Source organism: Antechinus flavipes, chromosome 4 (genome assembly GCF_016432865.1).
Source record: "Antechinus flavipes isolate AdamAnt ecotype Samford, QLD, Australia chromosome 4, AdamAnt_v2, whole genome shotgun sequence".
NCBI classification, from domain to species: Eukaryota; Metazoa; Chordata; class Mammalia; order Dasyuromorphia; family Dasyuridae; genus Antechinus; species Antechinus flavipes.
Genome location: NC_067401.1, coordinates 96,374,191 through 96,389,285, shown reverse-complemented (window position 1 = coordinate 96,389,285; position 15,095 = coordinate 96,374,191).

The following is a 15,095-nucleotide window of genomic DNA, read 5'->3' as shown; positions in this document are numbered from 1 at the left end:
CCAGCTCTCATACTTTTTCAGATGGATAAGAGGGACAGGCAGAGAGATAGAGAAACAGACACAAACACAGAGATGCAGAAAGAGATAAAGCAAACATTTATTAAATGTTTACTGTGGCCAGAACTCCCCTAAGTGCTAGGAATACAAAAACAAGCAAACAATACAACTCATTCCCTCAAGGAGCTTACATTCTAACAAGTAGAAAATGCAGAAAGAGTTGGTCCTGGAAAGCTAAGGGGGAATGCTGGGGAACGAATGTGTAAGGTGGGGAAAGAAGAAGTACAGTAGAGAAAAGATAACAGGGTGAGGAAAAGGGTATTACATGCAGTGGCACAGTGTGGAAAATGTCCAGAAAATGGCATGGGTATTTGGTCCTCAACAAATAAAGCAAAAACTCATCTACTTGAGCAAGAGTCTAAGATTGGGGATTGGGGACCATTTGGGGAGACAGGGAATAAAAATGTTGATCAAAGTGTAGGCAGGAGAGTGAAGAGATGGCCCAGAGTGAAGATTTTATCCAAGCAAGCTAAGGAAATAGCAGAATCAGGAGCAGAGTCTCAGGTTGAAGTGGTAGATTAGTGGTATTCAGTCAAGTCCGGAGAACTAACTTTCCATCTCAAGTGTCTCAGCAGATCTATGCCACATGTTTCTCCAAGATACTCATTGTCAAGTTGGCAAACCCAAATATACTCAGAGTTACAGCCAAATCCTATACAACTGATCAAAAGTGAGAGCAGAGAAACAATGCCTTCTTTCTATTCTCATCTACCAAACTTCCACTATATAAAAAAATGCCTCCACACACTTATATCAACCCAGCATTCAAGATATACTCAGAGAACTGGCCAGCAAGAATTCTATAGAAAAAGAATTCTACCAGAGCTGTGGTATTAAAAACACCTGGATACTGTGGGAAATTACTGCACAGCTGTCTTACAGTGGCAACTTTGGGATTCTAGAGTCTGGAGATAGCTTCAAACCAGTGGAATGTGAGCACCAGTCTCCGTATCCCATTACAAACTCAATCCCCTTAAAATGTCTCCTATGTTTCAAACAACCAAAAAGATAAATTAGGGGACAAAAAGGCCATGTGTCTGTCAGCTTTATAATCACAGCATTCTTCTACAAGCTACAAATAACCCAAACAACGTCACCCAATTATTATTATCTGTACCGTTAGTGTTTACTTAATCAATCTTCAAAGAGATTTCAAAACTGGTATTTTTGTGACTAAATAAAGGTCAGAGGTTCCTCGATGATAAATCAGAGCTAGTAAGGGAGTAAATTCAGCTGACAGAGTCATCTGACCTCAGCAGCTGTGTACAAATTTTGAACCAGTTCCTGTCTGGTATCTCTTTCAAAGTACACTGGAACTGTAGTGAAATGTTAGTTCCTGAATTGCCATAACAATAATTCTCTCTCTCTCTCTCTCTCTCTCTCGCTCTCGCTCTCGCTCTCGCTCTCGCTCTCTCTCTCTCTCTCTCTCTCTCTCTCTCTCTCTCCCTCTCCCCAACTGATTTACTCCATGTCATGACTTTTTTTAAAAAAATATTTTCCAGGATACTCTGCATTACGTCCAAACATCACTTCATCAGCATGTCCGGTCCTTAAATATTTTCTCTGCTATTCAGTGAACTTGAGGGTGTTCCATTGGCCCTTCACCTGTACAAAGGGGATTGTTTTTCAAATGTTCTTGGGTTTTGATTTTTCACTATTTTTCCAATAATGATCTCTTTGTTAATCCTCTTAAGCTTAATTCTAATTCTTCCTTCCTAGAGAAGAGGGGAAGAAATCAATCAGGCAACTAGCATTTGCTAAACACTGAGTAGATGTCAGCACCTACTGTGCTAAGAGTGAAAGACACAAATACAAAAAGTGCAATAATCCTTACTCTTAAAGAACTTACATTCTTTCCAGTGAAGACCTGAATTTCATTTATCTGTTATATTCTTCAAGGCATTCTTATTAGGAAATCACTCATTTTCCAGTGTCTACTTTTGACTTTTCAGTCAATAAAAATATGGAGTGGGAAGGATTCCTAACAAAATATCTTTCCTATTTGAGGCCATAGTCAGGATGTACAACTCTGGGAAAGCAGAAATAAATTGATTATGCATCTTTGAGAAGAAGCTGTCAGCATGAGAATGATATCTCCTTCCATCTGCACTCACTACAGCCAGCAAAACAGGCTGGTCATCCTGAGCAAAACTCCACAAGTTGATTGCTTAGTTCTTCACTTGGAGGTGGAAAGAAAGAAAGGAAAGAATGACCAGGATGACTTTTATAGAAGGCTAAATATAGATGCTATTTATAACATCAATGGTACTTTCAGCCAAATGATCTCTGCAGCAAATTTGCAGGTGGATTCAAAGTCTTTAGACCCATACAAAAATTTTACTAACCCTCCAAATTTCTAACTAGTTCTTTCTATGCTGTACCATTTCCTTAAGGAAACAGTGAAAACCAATGAACTGAAGAAGTATTAGGCTCATCAATTATCAGAGCTGGAGGGAATCTCAGAGACTGTTCAGTCCAATTCGGTTTTATAGCTGAGGGAAAATACTAGGGCTGTCGGTCACGTTTCTATTTTTAATTAAAATGCTTCTGTGCCTGCAGCCTGGTTCTTGGTTGCTAGTTGTGTGTGTGTGTGTGTGTGTGTGTGTGTGTGTGTGTGTGTGTGTGTGTGTTTTAGATCAGGTTAACTTCTTTCAGTCCTAGGTCTTTTGCTAATTCAGAGTTATAGAGACACTATTATTTAGCAAATGTCAGGGCGGGGAGAAGAACAGTTGTTATAGGGATTATTTCTTTCCCAACTAAAATGCAGCTGCTTTAGGAGGTGGAAACCCATATTTTATAAGATTTGGTGGCTCTAGCTGGCACTCAAACTAGATGAATAAAGGGAAACTGAGGTAGAAAGGAGTTAATTTGGTTTTGGGTGAAACTGGTGAGAGTTTGCTTTGTGTTTTGCATGCTGAAGTTACCTAATATACTCACCATTCACAATACATGATAAGCCAATAATGAAAGTGTATGTAACATGAACATGTGATTGATATGATTTCATGGCTCCTCCCTAATGTTCTCTCGCTTCACCAGAACAAAGTCTACCCCCTCCCCCATTCCCAAATGATCCTATCCTTTGGACTGACTGCTGGTAACACTTATGTCCTATATTTCCCCATCTCTTGCTCCCATGTGACAAAAAAAAAAAAAAAACCAAGGGAAGGTCAACCAAATAATACTGATCCCATTCATTACGTCAGTTCTCCTCTTTAAGATATACACAGGCATAGGCCAATTAATTGAAACTACAGGAAAACATTAGGTCAAATGTAATTGCTCAACTTGGAATTAGGCCACAAAACCAAGGTTAATCCCCTTACTCATTCAAAAGAGGTTACACAAGGTCCAGTAGTCATAAAGGGTCAAGACCTTGCGTTTTGCATCAAAGTCAATAGATTGGAGAGCCACAAAGTGTCCTCTGGCACCACCATGAGAAAACGGACTGGTTCTGAGTCAGAGAAAAAGATGGACATTCACTGATTCACCCCGTTACTTCCAACATCTCCGAGCACTTTTGTCTAATACTTGTAGCCTCTTCAATAAGGTCTTATATTAGAATCACAGTATGCCCCACTAAACATCTTCTGGTTTGGTGCTCTCTCTCTCTCTCTCTCTCTCTCTCTCTCTTCTCTCTCTTTGTATGTCTTTCTCTGTTTCTGTTTCTCTCATATGTAATATATATGAACATATATATGTCTCTGTTTCTCTCTGTCTCTCTTTACACTTCTGTCTGTCTCTCCATCTCTCTTCCTATCTCTTTATCTGCATTTCTCTCTGATTCTCTATCTCATTATGTCTCTGTGTGTATCTCTGTCTCTCCATCTCTGTTTCTTTCTGTTTGTTTCCTCTCTTTCTCTGCCTCTTTCTGTCTCTCTGTGTCTCTTTTTCTTTCTTTTTATCTGTCTGTGTCTCTCATTTTCCAAAACTGAACATCTCATTACAGCCCTGTTCCTGTCCTCCACTGACCTTAGCTGTGTAATTTTTCACCTCTTTTCAGCATACAGCCACACTTTCCAAATGCCATGAATCATCACCAGCATGCAACGGCCATTTGATAAAGCAGGAAACCACAGAGTGCCAAACCTAGAAGGAACAGTGTGGTATACTACTCCTGTTCATGCTGCAAGCTCCCACCCTTGCAGCTAGTCATCAATGTGAAAGTGTGTGTCAACAGTTAAAGCTGAGAACTGAGCCATGCTTTGTGTCTTCATCTCCTTGGGATTTCTATTTTTGACTCTTGCCTCCTACCCTTACATTCTGTCATAAGTGGTAATAGGCATCTCCCATTTCCAAAGGCTTTTTCTGCTGGGTTGGTTGACCAAGGGTTTAGTCTTACTTTCTAATCTCAGCAGCCAATAGGAGAGAAAAGAATTGACAGAACCAATCAAAGTTGAGAGAAAGTAGAAGGTCAAATAGCTCCAACAATAAACAGGCATGAGGGTGCTACTCTCTGATCCTTGAGTTGAAGGGCTTTAATTACCCTTGAAAATATGGTACAAATGTAATCCCTATCACCCTAGCTACTTTATGACCATAAACCATGTGATCTTCTGAAATGCCATTCAGAGAATTCTTGAGAGTACCCTGAAAGGCTGGCTAATCCAAGATGTAATATAATACAGTATTATTAATAACTGACATTAATATAGTATTTTGAAGCATGCAAGCATTTTATATACATTTACTCCTTTGGGATTCATAACAACTCTAGACACTATAGATATTATCATTCAAATTTTTCAGATGAGGAAATTGTGGCTAAGAAAACAAAAGGGCTGAAGTTCTGCAATATATTCAAAAAATATTCAACCAACTTCTCTTATCAGACTTTTAGTAAGAGGGAAACTGTTTCCTAAGGCAGACTTTTCTACTTTGAGATAATTCTAATTGTTTAAAAAAAAGTATTTTTGGTACATCAAAACAAGGCCCACTACTTTGCCCCATCCACCCACTGCTCCTAGTTTTATATAGAATTATTCTAGTTTCGTTTCCATAATACAGCCCTTCAAAGGCATTTGAAAATCATTATCACCCATCATCCTCTTATGATACTTTCCCCAATCTAAACATTCCTTTAATTATCCCAATCATCCTGTTCTGAACACTCTCCTGTTTATCCATGTTCTTCCTAAAATGTGATACCCAGAACTGTACACAATGCTCCAGATATGGCCTGATCAAGGCAGCATATATTGAGACCATTATCTCTATAACCATGGTCTCTGTGCTTCAGAGCAGCTGAAGAGCACTTTTTAATTGTTATTTAACACTATTTGCTTATATTGATCTTGCATTCCACTGAAATCTCCAGATCTTTTTCAGAAAAACTATAAACTGTCTTTGTTTTTGATTTTAGAAGTTGACTATTTTGAACCCAAGTAAAAAAACTTCATATTTATCTCTCTTCAATTTCTTTTTATCAAATTAAACCCAATATTTTAACTTATGGGCTACTCTTTGGGATCTCACTGAATCCTCCAACATAACAATTATACCTGTTAGTTTTGTACCATTTGCACATTTGAAAAGCATACAACTGATAGACAAAGATTTCAATGATTTCACAAAGACAGTATATTCATTTTCTTTCCCTCTTTTTTCCTTCAGACTCTGTCCAATGAGACTATAAATATTGTTAATATATTTCTAAGAGTCAAATGGAATATTATGGAAATTGCTGTTTTTAACTGTTAATTTGAAAAGACTAGTGAACAGAGAATGATAACTTGAGAGAAACCAAAAAGATTTTTCTTGTCATAGCTACTGGAAGATAGAACATGGAGAGGCCTCCTTTCTTGATAAGACTGTTTTAACATTTATCTTGTGAAGAGGATAAAGAGAATTCTTTATTTTGTAAATTGGATAAACTAGATAGCAGAATTATGATTCCAAAAGTAAGAAGTCATTTGTAGTTATAATAGTGGTTAGAAATCTCTTATCTTTCAGACAGTTAAAATATTGGAAATAATTATTTACATATTTGTGTTATTATTTAGTACATCATCAGTACATTGAAGCAATTAGATAGGATGGTAGATAGAGAGCTGGACATACAGTATAGGATGATCTGATTCTTGTCAAACATTTAGTAGCTATGTGATTATAGGCAATCATTTAACCTTACTCAGACTCAGTTTTCTCATCTGTAAAATGGGAACAATAATAGCACCTATGTCACAGCATTGTTGTGAAGATCAAATAACATCAAGTATGTAAAGCACTTTGCAAATTCTAAAATGCTATATATATGCTAACTAAATTGTATATCAATCAGTAACTTCAGTTATTGAATTAATTAAACTTGAGTATTGAATTACTCCTAGGAGATTAGAGATTTTGAGAAATGGAAAGCTATAAGCAATTATATATGTAGAAATAGGTTTCTCAAATTTATTAAACCTTTATCAAGAACATCCTTAATACTTCTCTCAATTATCCTCATAAAGATTTTCTATTTACTGTTTTCTTAATCATATTTTTTAAACTTTATCTTTATTTTATTAATACATTTTGATTTTGTATCACACTCATTTTAAATATATTCATCTTTTCCTCCCTTACCCAGTGAGCTATCCCTTCTGACAAATATTTTTAAAGAAAGAAAAAAAAAAAACTTTAACAAAATCAACCAATAGGAGCACTATCTCTGACAATACATGCAATATTATACATGTCTATTACTCCTACCTCTGTTTTGAAGGAAAATATACTTTCTCAACTCTTCACTGGAAGGTCAGGATTGATTGCTATAATTACACAGTATCTAACTTGTTAGAGAGGGGGGGTTTAGAGGGGTGTTCTCTCCACTTAGATTGTTGAATTCGCTTTTTCTATATTAATTTTTGTGTCTATATGCTACTACAAATTTTTTCATATCTGTAATTTGTTAAAGCACAGTAACAGTAATGTTTTACTAAATTAACATACCATACTTTCTCTAGGCATCCCACAATAAAGGAGTAGCTATTTTGTTCCTAATTCTTTGCTATCACAAAAAGTGCTATTATGATGTATATATGGAGGGGTTATTTTTGTTTTTTTTTTTCTTTTAATCTTTGATCTTCTTGATAATATGTGCCTAGCAATGAGATCTCTGGGTCAAGGATATAGATAGTTTCATCATCTTTTAAAACATTATTCCAAATTGTTTTCCAGATTGGTTGAGCCAATTTATATCATGATTAATAGTATATTAAGGGGATAGAGCCAACATATACAGGCCAGGACCCAAATGAACTCTCCCAACATTCCCTCCAAAAAAAACTTTAAAATAATGCCTCAAATCAAATTTTGTAGTGTCAGAACTAACCAAAATGTCAAAAGGAGACATTTTTCCAATCTAAGACAACTTAGGATGTCTGTAAGAGAGGTCTATAACATCGAGTGGGCACAGAGCCAGAGTGTAACAAGAGAACTAGTCCTGAGCCCTAGAGGTGACCATGATGAGTGTAACAGCAGCAGTAATACTAGCTTAGGGAGCTCTTAGCCCAGAGATAATAATGGGGTAGGTCAATTGGGCAGAAAGAGATTACATTACAGGGTTTTGGTTCAAAGAAGGAATAGCATATACACTCATATATAGAATGAATATAGAAATTTATCTTATCCTATAAATAAATAGGAGGAAAGGGGGAAAAGAAAAGGGAGAATCTGGATAGAAGGGAGAACAAAACACAAGGAGAAAGGAGCAAAAGAAGGGAGGAGGGGTGATAGAAGGAAGAGCATTTTGAAGGAAGGGTTAATCAGAAACAAAACACTACTAAGGAAAGACAAGGTGGAAGAGGGGATAGCCAAGAGAGAAAATAGGATGGAGGAAAATAACACAGCTGGTAATCATACCTGTGAATGTGAATGGGATGAACTCTCCCATAAAATGAAAGTGGATAGCAGAGTGCATTAAAGACCAGAATCCTACTATATGTTGTTTATAAGAAACACATTTGAAGCAGAGAAATATACACAGTGTAAGGATAGAAAGTTGGAGCAGAATATATTATGTTTCAGTTGAAGCAGAAAAAGAGAGCAACAATTCTGATCTCAGACAAAGCAAAAGTAAAAATAGATATAAATAAATGAGATAAGGAAAGATTCTATATCCTGTCAAATGGTATCTTAGGCAATGAAGTTGTGTTAATATTAAATATATATGCATCAAGTGGTACAGAATCCAAATTCTTAGCTAAGTTAAGCCAGTTATGGGAAGAAATAAACAGCAAAACTATACTAGTGAGGGACCTCAATCTTCCCCTCTCAGAATTAAATAAACTTAACTATAAAATAAGAAAGAGACAGAGGAACTAGAAATCAAATTGCCAACATTCTCTGGATTGTGGAGAAAATAGGGGCATTCCAAAAAAAAAAATTTCTACTTCATTGACTATGTTAAAGATTTTGACTGTGTAGACCACAAAAAAATTGCGGCAAATCCTCAAAGAGGAGAGAATATTAGATCATCTTATTTGTCTTCTGAAGAATCTATATGAGGCTCAAGAAATAATAGTTGTAACAAAATATGGAATACCAAATTTGCTTAGGATTGAATAAAGAGTACAAGACTATATATTGTCACTTTATGTGTTTAACTTACATATAGAGTATATCATATGAAATGGAAGGAGTTAAATGAAACAAAAGCTAGAATTAAGCTGACCAGGAGAAATATCAGCTTTGTCAGATATTCAAATGATACCTATTTGATGACAGGAAATGAAGAATTAAGAAATCTCTTGATTAGTGTGAAAAAGGAGTATGTGAAAGCTGGCCTGAAGCTTAACTTTTTTTTTTCCTGAGGCAATTGGGGTTAAATGACTTGCCCAGGGTCACACAGCTAGGCAGTATTAAGTGTCTAAGACTGGACTTGAACTCAGATCCTCCTGACTTCAAGACTGGTGCTCTATCTACTGTGCCATCTAGCTGCCCCTGGAACTTAACTTAAAAAAAAAACAAAAAAAAACCTCTAAGATAATGGCAACTGGTCCTATCATTTCCTTGACAAACAGGGAGAAGAAATGAAAGCAGTGTTAGATTTTATTTTCTTGGGCTTGAAAATCACTGCATTTGGTGACTATACCCATGAAATTAAAAGATGTTTGCCCTTTGGAAGAATATCAGATAACACTCTGCCAACAAAGCTTTATATGAGTCAAAGCTATGGTTTTTCCAATAGTAATATATGTCAATGAAAGTTGAATTATAAAGAAAACTGAGCACTTTTGAAATTTTCAAATTTTGGTGCTACTTTAGAGAATTTCTTAGATAGCAAGATCAGACCTCTCAATACCTTAAGAAAAGATCCATCTTACTGAATTCAAATCTGACCTCAGATACTCAATAGCTGGATGACCCTGAGCAAGTCACTTAACCTTGTTTGCCTCAGTTTCTCATTTATAAAATGATCTAGAGAAGGAAATGAATGGTAAAACACTCCATTATCTTTACCAAGAAAGTTGTGGTCATAGAATCAAACAGCTGAAATGATTGAACAATAATTAATTTTGATCTTTGTTCTAATAAGTCAATGATCATACTGTTCACAGATAATTAATATGAATATAGCTTCTACATCAGTATCTAATCATTTCTATTAACAGAATATCTGTAATATCTATTACAGTAATTATCTGTTGATAGATTCATTTTCTGTGATTTTTCTGATGCTCACCCTAATATCTCCTGACTCTCTTCTTAAAGAAAGTATTTGTGATATATAGTTTTTGGCCAGTCTCATTTATTAATCCTGAAATATATTTTTGTCTGTCCTCCACTGCACTCACTTTTGTAAGGAAGTCATCAAATCTAAATAGATTTTGATTTAATTTAAGGGGTTTTATTGAATCTTTGTAGGATTTTTTTTGCCTTGTCTTCTACAACAGATGTTGATGTTAAACTAGTTTTCTTCTCCCTTTTATTCTTTTCTTTTTTAAGATGAGGTCTCCCTACTTCACTTAGATTGAAAATGCAGAAGTTACTGACAGTCCTGATTCTATTTCCTACAGTCTTTTAAAGTTTACTCATAGTAACTTGGCAATTGTATCTTCTAGTTCTTTAGGATGTCACCAGATTTTTAAAAGGTTCTAAAGAATTCCACATAGATATTCATGATTCATGTAATAAAATATGCCATAGTGCCAGTTACAAAGGTACATTGAAGAGGAATGTCAGAAACATGTTATCCCATATATTCTCACTAGCTCACCTCTTTATAATTGGGTTCCTGGAAAACCCTACCATGTCCCCAGGTGTTTCCCTTCATTCATAGATGAACACAAAGCAATGGATACACAACAAGATAATCTGCCCCAGAACTCCAACTTATTGAAAGAAAACTCAAGAGAAACACATGAAACTCACCAAACATATAGGCAGATAAAGAAACTTCTAGATGGCCGTGATTAGTAGAAATTTCCTCAGGTCACACTCTGAATGATGCTCACAACTATTAAACATATAAGAGCCATTCTGTAAATAAGTCTCTGGAGGGTGGGATGGGAAACAGAGAGAGGAAAAGGAGAGGAAAGACAGAGACAGAGAGAAAGTGAGACAGAATAAGAGACAGAGAGAAAGTGAGACAGAATAAGAGACAGAGAGGGAATCGAGAGAGGGAATGAGAGAGACAAACAGAGAGAAAGAGAGACAGATAGAGAAAGATCATAAAACCACAAAGCTTATAAGTAAAATCTGACAGAGCATCTAATCAATCCATCCTCCTAATTTTAAAGATGGAGAAATTGAGGCATTAAATCAGGAATTAATTTGCCCAGTATCACATGAGGTAGTAAATAACTGGATTAAAAGTTAAAACAGTTCTTCCGACTCTAAATCCAGAGTTTTTCTACTTTACCATAATTAACTGATCACCAGCAAAAGATACCACTTTTGATAGCTGAGGAGAGAAGCCATGAATGCAAGTACAACAACTATGTTGCTATGGAGCATTAATGCTCTACCAAGGGTAATTCCTAGTTCTGCCTGCAGTATGTCGGCAAATAATGAGTGTTTCTCCATGTGCTTCTGTTTAGACCTCTCTCTCTCCTCTATGTGGGCACCTTAAAAGTACTAGTTATAACACCAAAATACTTGGACAAAAATTTACACATATGAAGTAAATGTCTTTGATGTCATTCAAAAGCAGTATGTACTAAGTTTTTTTTGTGTGTGTGTTTTTTTTTTTACTATCACATATCAGATCTATAAATAATGTTTTAAAGTATAATCCTTCAAATATGAAGACCATATACTACTAATCTATTACCAATAAGACTTGAGATTTGAGTTTTTTTGTAATGGTAATAGTAGGCAAACTAAACTATCCATATTTTCTCACCTAATTTTTCTGTTACTGCTTGAATTTTCAGAACAATATTCTAGATATATACTATGGACATGGAACCATCAACCATGTGGGTGTGGAACAGTTTTTCTTTGACTGATGTTAAGCTCACAGTATAAGGATCAAGCCCACAACTTTAGCCACATTACCATAAGGTTCTAATCAAATGAAGTAACAAGTTCAGACATATTTGTATGATCTCAGCAAATTAGATGCCTTTAAATAATTCACTTGGTCTGATTCATTGCAATATGTCTACACATGACAGGCACTTGAAAATTCTGATATGATAGCTGTGGGACTATCTTAATAAACTGTAGTAAATGTTTCATTCATTCATTCATTTATCCATAATTCCTTCAAAAAATTCATTAAGCATCTCCTGCATTGATTGCATTGTACTAGGTATAAGATCCAAAAAAATAGAAGGCATGTGTTTACACTCATTCTAACTGGAAGTATCAACAAAAGAAACAAACTATCAGACTGCTAAAAATCTTTTGGTTATATGTGTGATTCATATAGACACAATCCAAATTTAAACTAGTATGAGGTGAACTGTACTATATAACTAGCTTCCTTTCAATGGAATGAGTTTTTAATCTAGTTGATAAGAATGATGATAGTGGTAGCGATGAAGATGATAGCTCATGTTTCCATTGTGTTTTTCTCACAATAATCTTGTGAAATCAGCATAACAAAGCTATTTATCCCTATTATACAGATGCAAAAGATGAGACTCAGAATATATCACTTTTCTAAGATGGTAGAAATAGCAGAAAAAGAATATAAGCCATGTCCTCTAATTCCAAATTTTCAGCATATACAATGCCTTATAACTACTAAACAAATAGGAAGACAGAGTATCACAGAATTTTAGAGTTGGAAAGGATTACAGCAATCCAACCTTACCCCAAAAGGGATCCTCACGTACAACACATCAAAGAACTAGTCCTCCAGACTCTTATTAAAGGCCTGTGGCGGAGGGGGAGGGAAGGGGGAGAGAGTTGTATTTGATAACCTGCAAGGTTTTTTCCAGTTCTATGTAGCGATGATCTATAATCCTCCCAAGGCAGCTCATTCCATTTTTGAACAGTTCTAATTGTTAGGAAGTTTTGTTTGTTTGTTTGTTTTTACATCAAATCTAAACTTGACTTTTTTTTTTTTTTTTTTACTTTTTTCCCATTTCATAGATTATATAGCACATTCTTAGGGCTCTCTCAACCTCACTCACACTGGCAGGGATTTAATATAAATCCCTATAATATGGATGCTATTTCTCCCCTCAGGGTTCCAGGAAAACTTAAAAGTTCTAGAGTTTTTCTGATATTATAGCTAATGAGCTCCCCACTAGTATACTGCTCCCAATGATTATCAATTGATATCAATTAGCCAACAAGACCTAATCAACTTTCATGGATACCTTTTTATTAAGGTGGTATAGTAAAGTGGTATGGGGCAGCTAGAGGGTACAGAGGATATTTCTGGGCTTAGAATCAAAAGGACTCAATTTCATGAATTCAAATTGAGCCTCAGACACTAGCTGTGTGACCATGGGCACCTGTTTACCTCAGTTTCCTCATTTGTAAAATAAGCAGAAGAAAGAAATGACTAACCATGCCTGTATCTCTGCCAAGAAAATCCTAAAATGGGGTCACAAAGAATCAAATATAACTGAATGAATGAACAATAACAACAACAAAAGTAGTATAAAACAGTCCTTATCCAAAACAGGGGCACATTTTCCCACTAATATGTATCTAGTCCAGAAGAAAGTGGGGTCAAGCTTAGATAATAAGATATGCCAAAGGAAATAACTCACAGCCCCTGAGAGTCTTATTCTCTCCTTTTGGGTTTCTCATGAAGTTCTTCATGAAAATAATAAAGCTTTCTTCTCTTCTACTTGTAGACTCTTTGATCTACATTTTCTCAGTGTGTCAAGTTCCTTCTGGTCTCATTTGCTCTGATCCCAACCCCCAAGAAGTTTGAGTACCAAAGTTAATACAATCTCAAAAGATGATGATTTTTCTGATGAAGAGATTTCCTATAAGTATGTTGATGGTAAAGCCCAGTCCAAGGAATGCAGCTGGTTGAAAATGAAATCTAATCCCATCAATGTGCAAATTAGGAACCATGGGTCATATCCATGATTTATTGAGTCAACCAATTATCTTAGGATAAAAACCTCTTTGGTGAGGTATAGATTAGTTAGCTAATCTGTCCATGATCACACATATCTTAAGTGGCAGTCAGGTATTCAAACTCCATACCCAGGACTTTTTTTCATTAAACCATTTGATTTCCACATCTTATTCCTAGTTTTTCCTTCTGGGAATAAACAAACCAAGTGCAATCCGATTTCCCAAAATTTCCTCTAAATTTTCTTTTCTTGAGGTTAAACCCCACAATTTCCTTTAAAGTAGAAGGATACCTTCCTTTAAAGAAATAGATTGCACTTATCCATTAATAAAGAAATTCCTTGAGTTCAAAATTCTAAACTTTTATACATAGAATGAGATAATTTAGAGAGGTAAAGTGATAAAATATAGAGGTATCTGGTCTCAGAATCAGAAAGACCTGGATTATAGTCCTTATTCCAATATATACTAGTTGTATGACCACTTAATCCAGACAATTCTCTAAAATAGTTAAAGAAAATATACTGATCTGCCTTGGTAGATCTTAGCCCCTTCAGAAGTTTCTTATATTAATAAGCTCACAAATTTGATTTTTTAATGTTTATTTTTAATGTATTATCATGTATTTAAATATAATAATTTCATTTATTGTAATTAATTTCTTATACTCCTTCTTGTACAATTTGAAGAATGAAAGGTGCAGAAGGCTTTGGATGGAGAAGGTCCTAATTCTGATTGTGTTGTTTATTAGTTTTTGACTCCAGTCAGCCCTTAGTCTCTATGACCCTGTTTTCTTACCTGTAAAATGATAAAATTGAACCAGATGATCTCTAATGTTCCTGCCAACTCTGAATCCTTCACCTTAAGTGATATCTATACTTATACTTATAACTCCATGTTTAGAGGGAGAAGAATGACTCAAAGAATGAATAAGAGGCTTGACCAACATCACAATGCAAGAAAAATAAGCAGGTGGGAGGAAGTGCTGACTTTCTATCACTCATGCCCCTTTCACTCCCGAATCCTCAACTAGTCACCTTTCCCAGAGTCTAATGAGGAATAAAAACTGGGCAAACAAATCTCAAAAATATATACTATTTAAAGAATGATCAGGGGAGTCTCTTGAACGATTTAAAGATGACTCCTCCAAATAACTTGATAAGAATACAGACTATAGACCTTTGTATGAAAAGCAACTTCCATTGAGGTAGACTTGAGCCCTAGCTCCTTTCTAAAAGGACACAGAAAACTCTTCAGATTGATCCCTTGTGACTGGGACTGCCACCACGAGGAATGATGACTGAGAGTCAGGGGAGACAGATACTTATCAAAGAGTTGCTTTTTTCCCTTAGCTTATGAAAGTGAGCTAAGATGCCAACTCACTCTTTTTTGTACTGTCTCCCTTGGATTTCCAGAACAAAGCACAGCAAGGCAGGGGAGAGTTTTCCCTTAACCTCCCACATCAGGAGCAGAATGTGATAACTGGCAAAAGAAGTATGTGTAAAGGTGCCTATACTTGCCCAGGTGGCTCAAGGGCTATAAGATCCTGACTGCCTTCTTTCTTC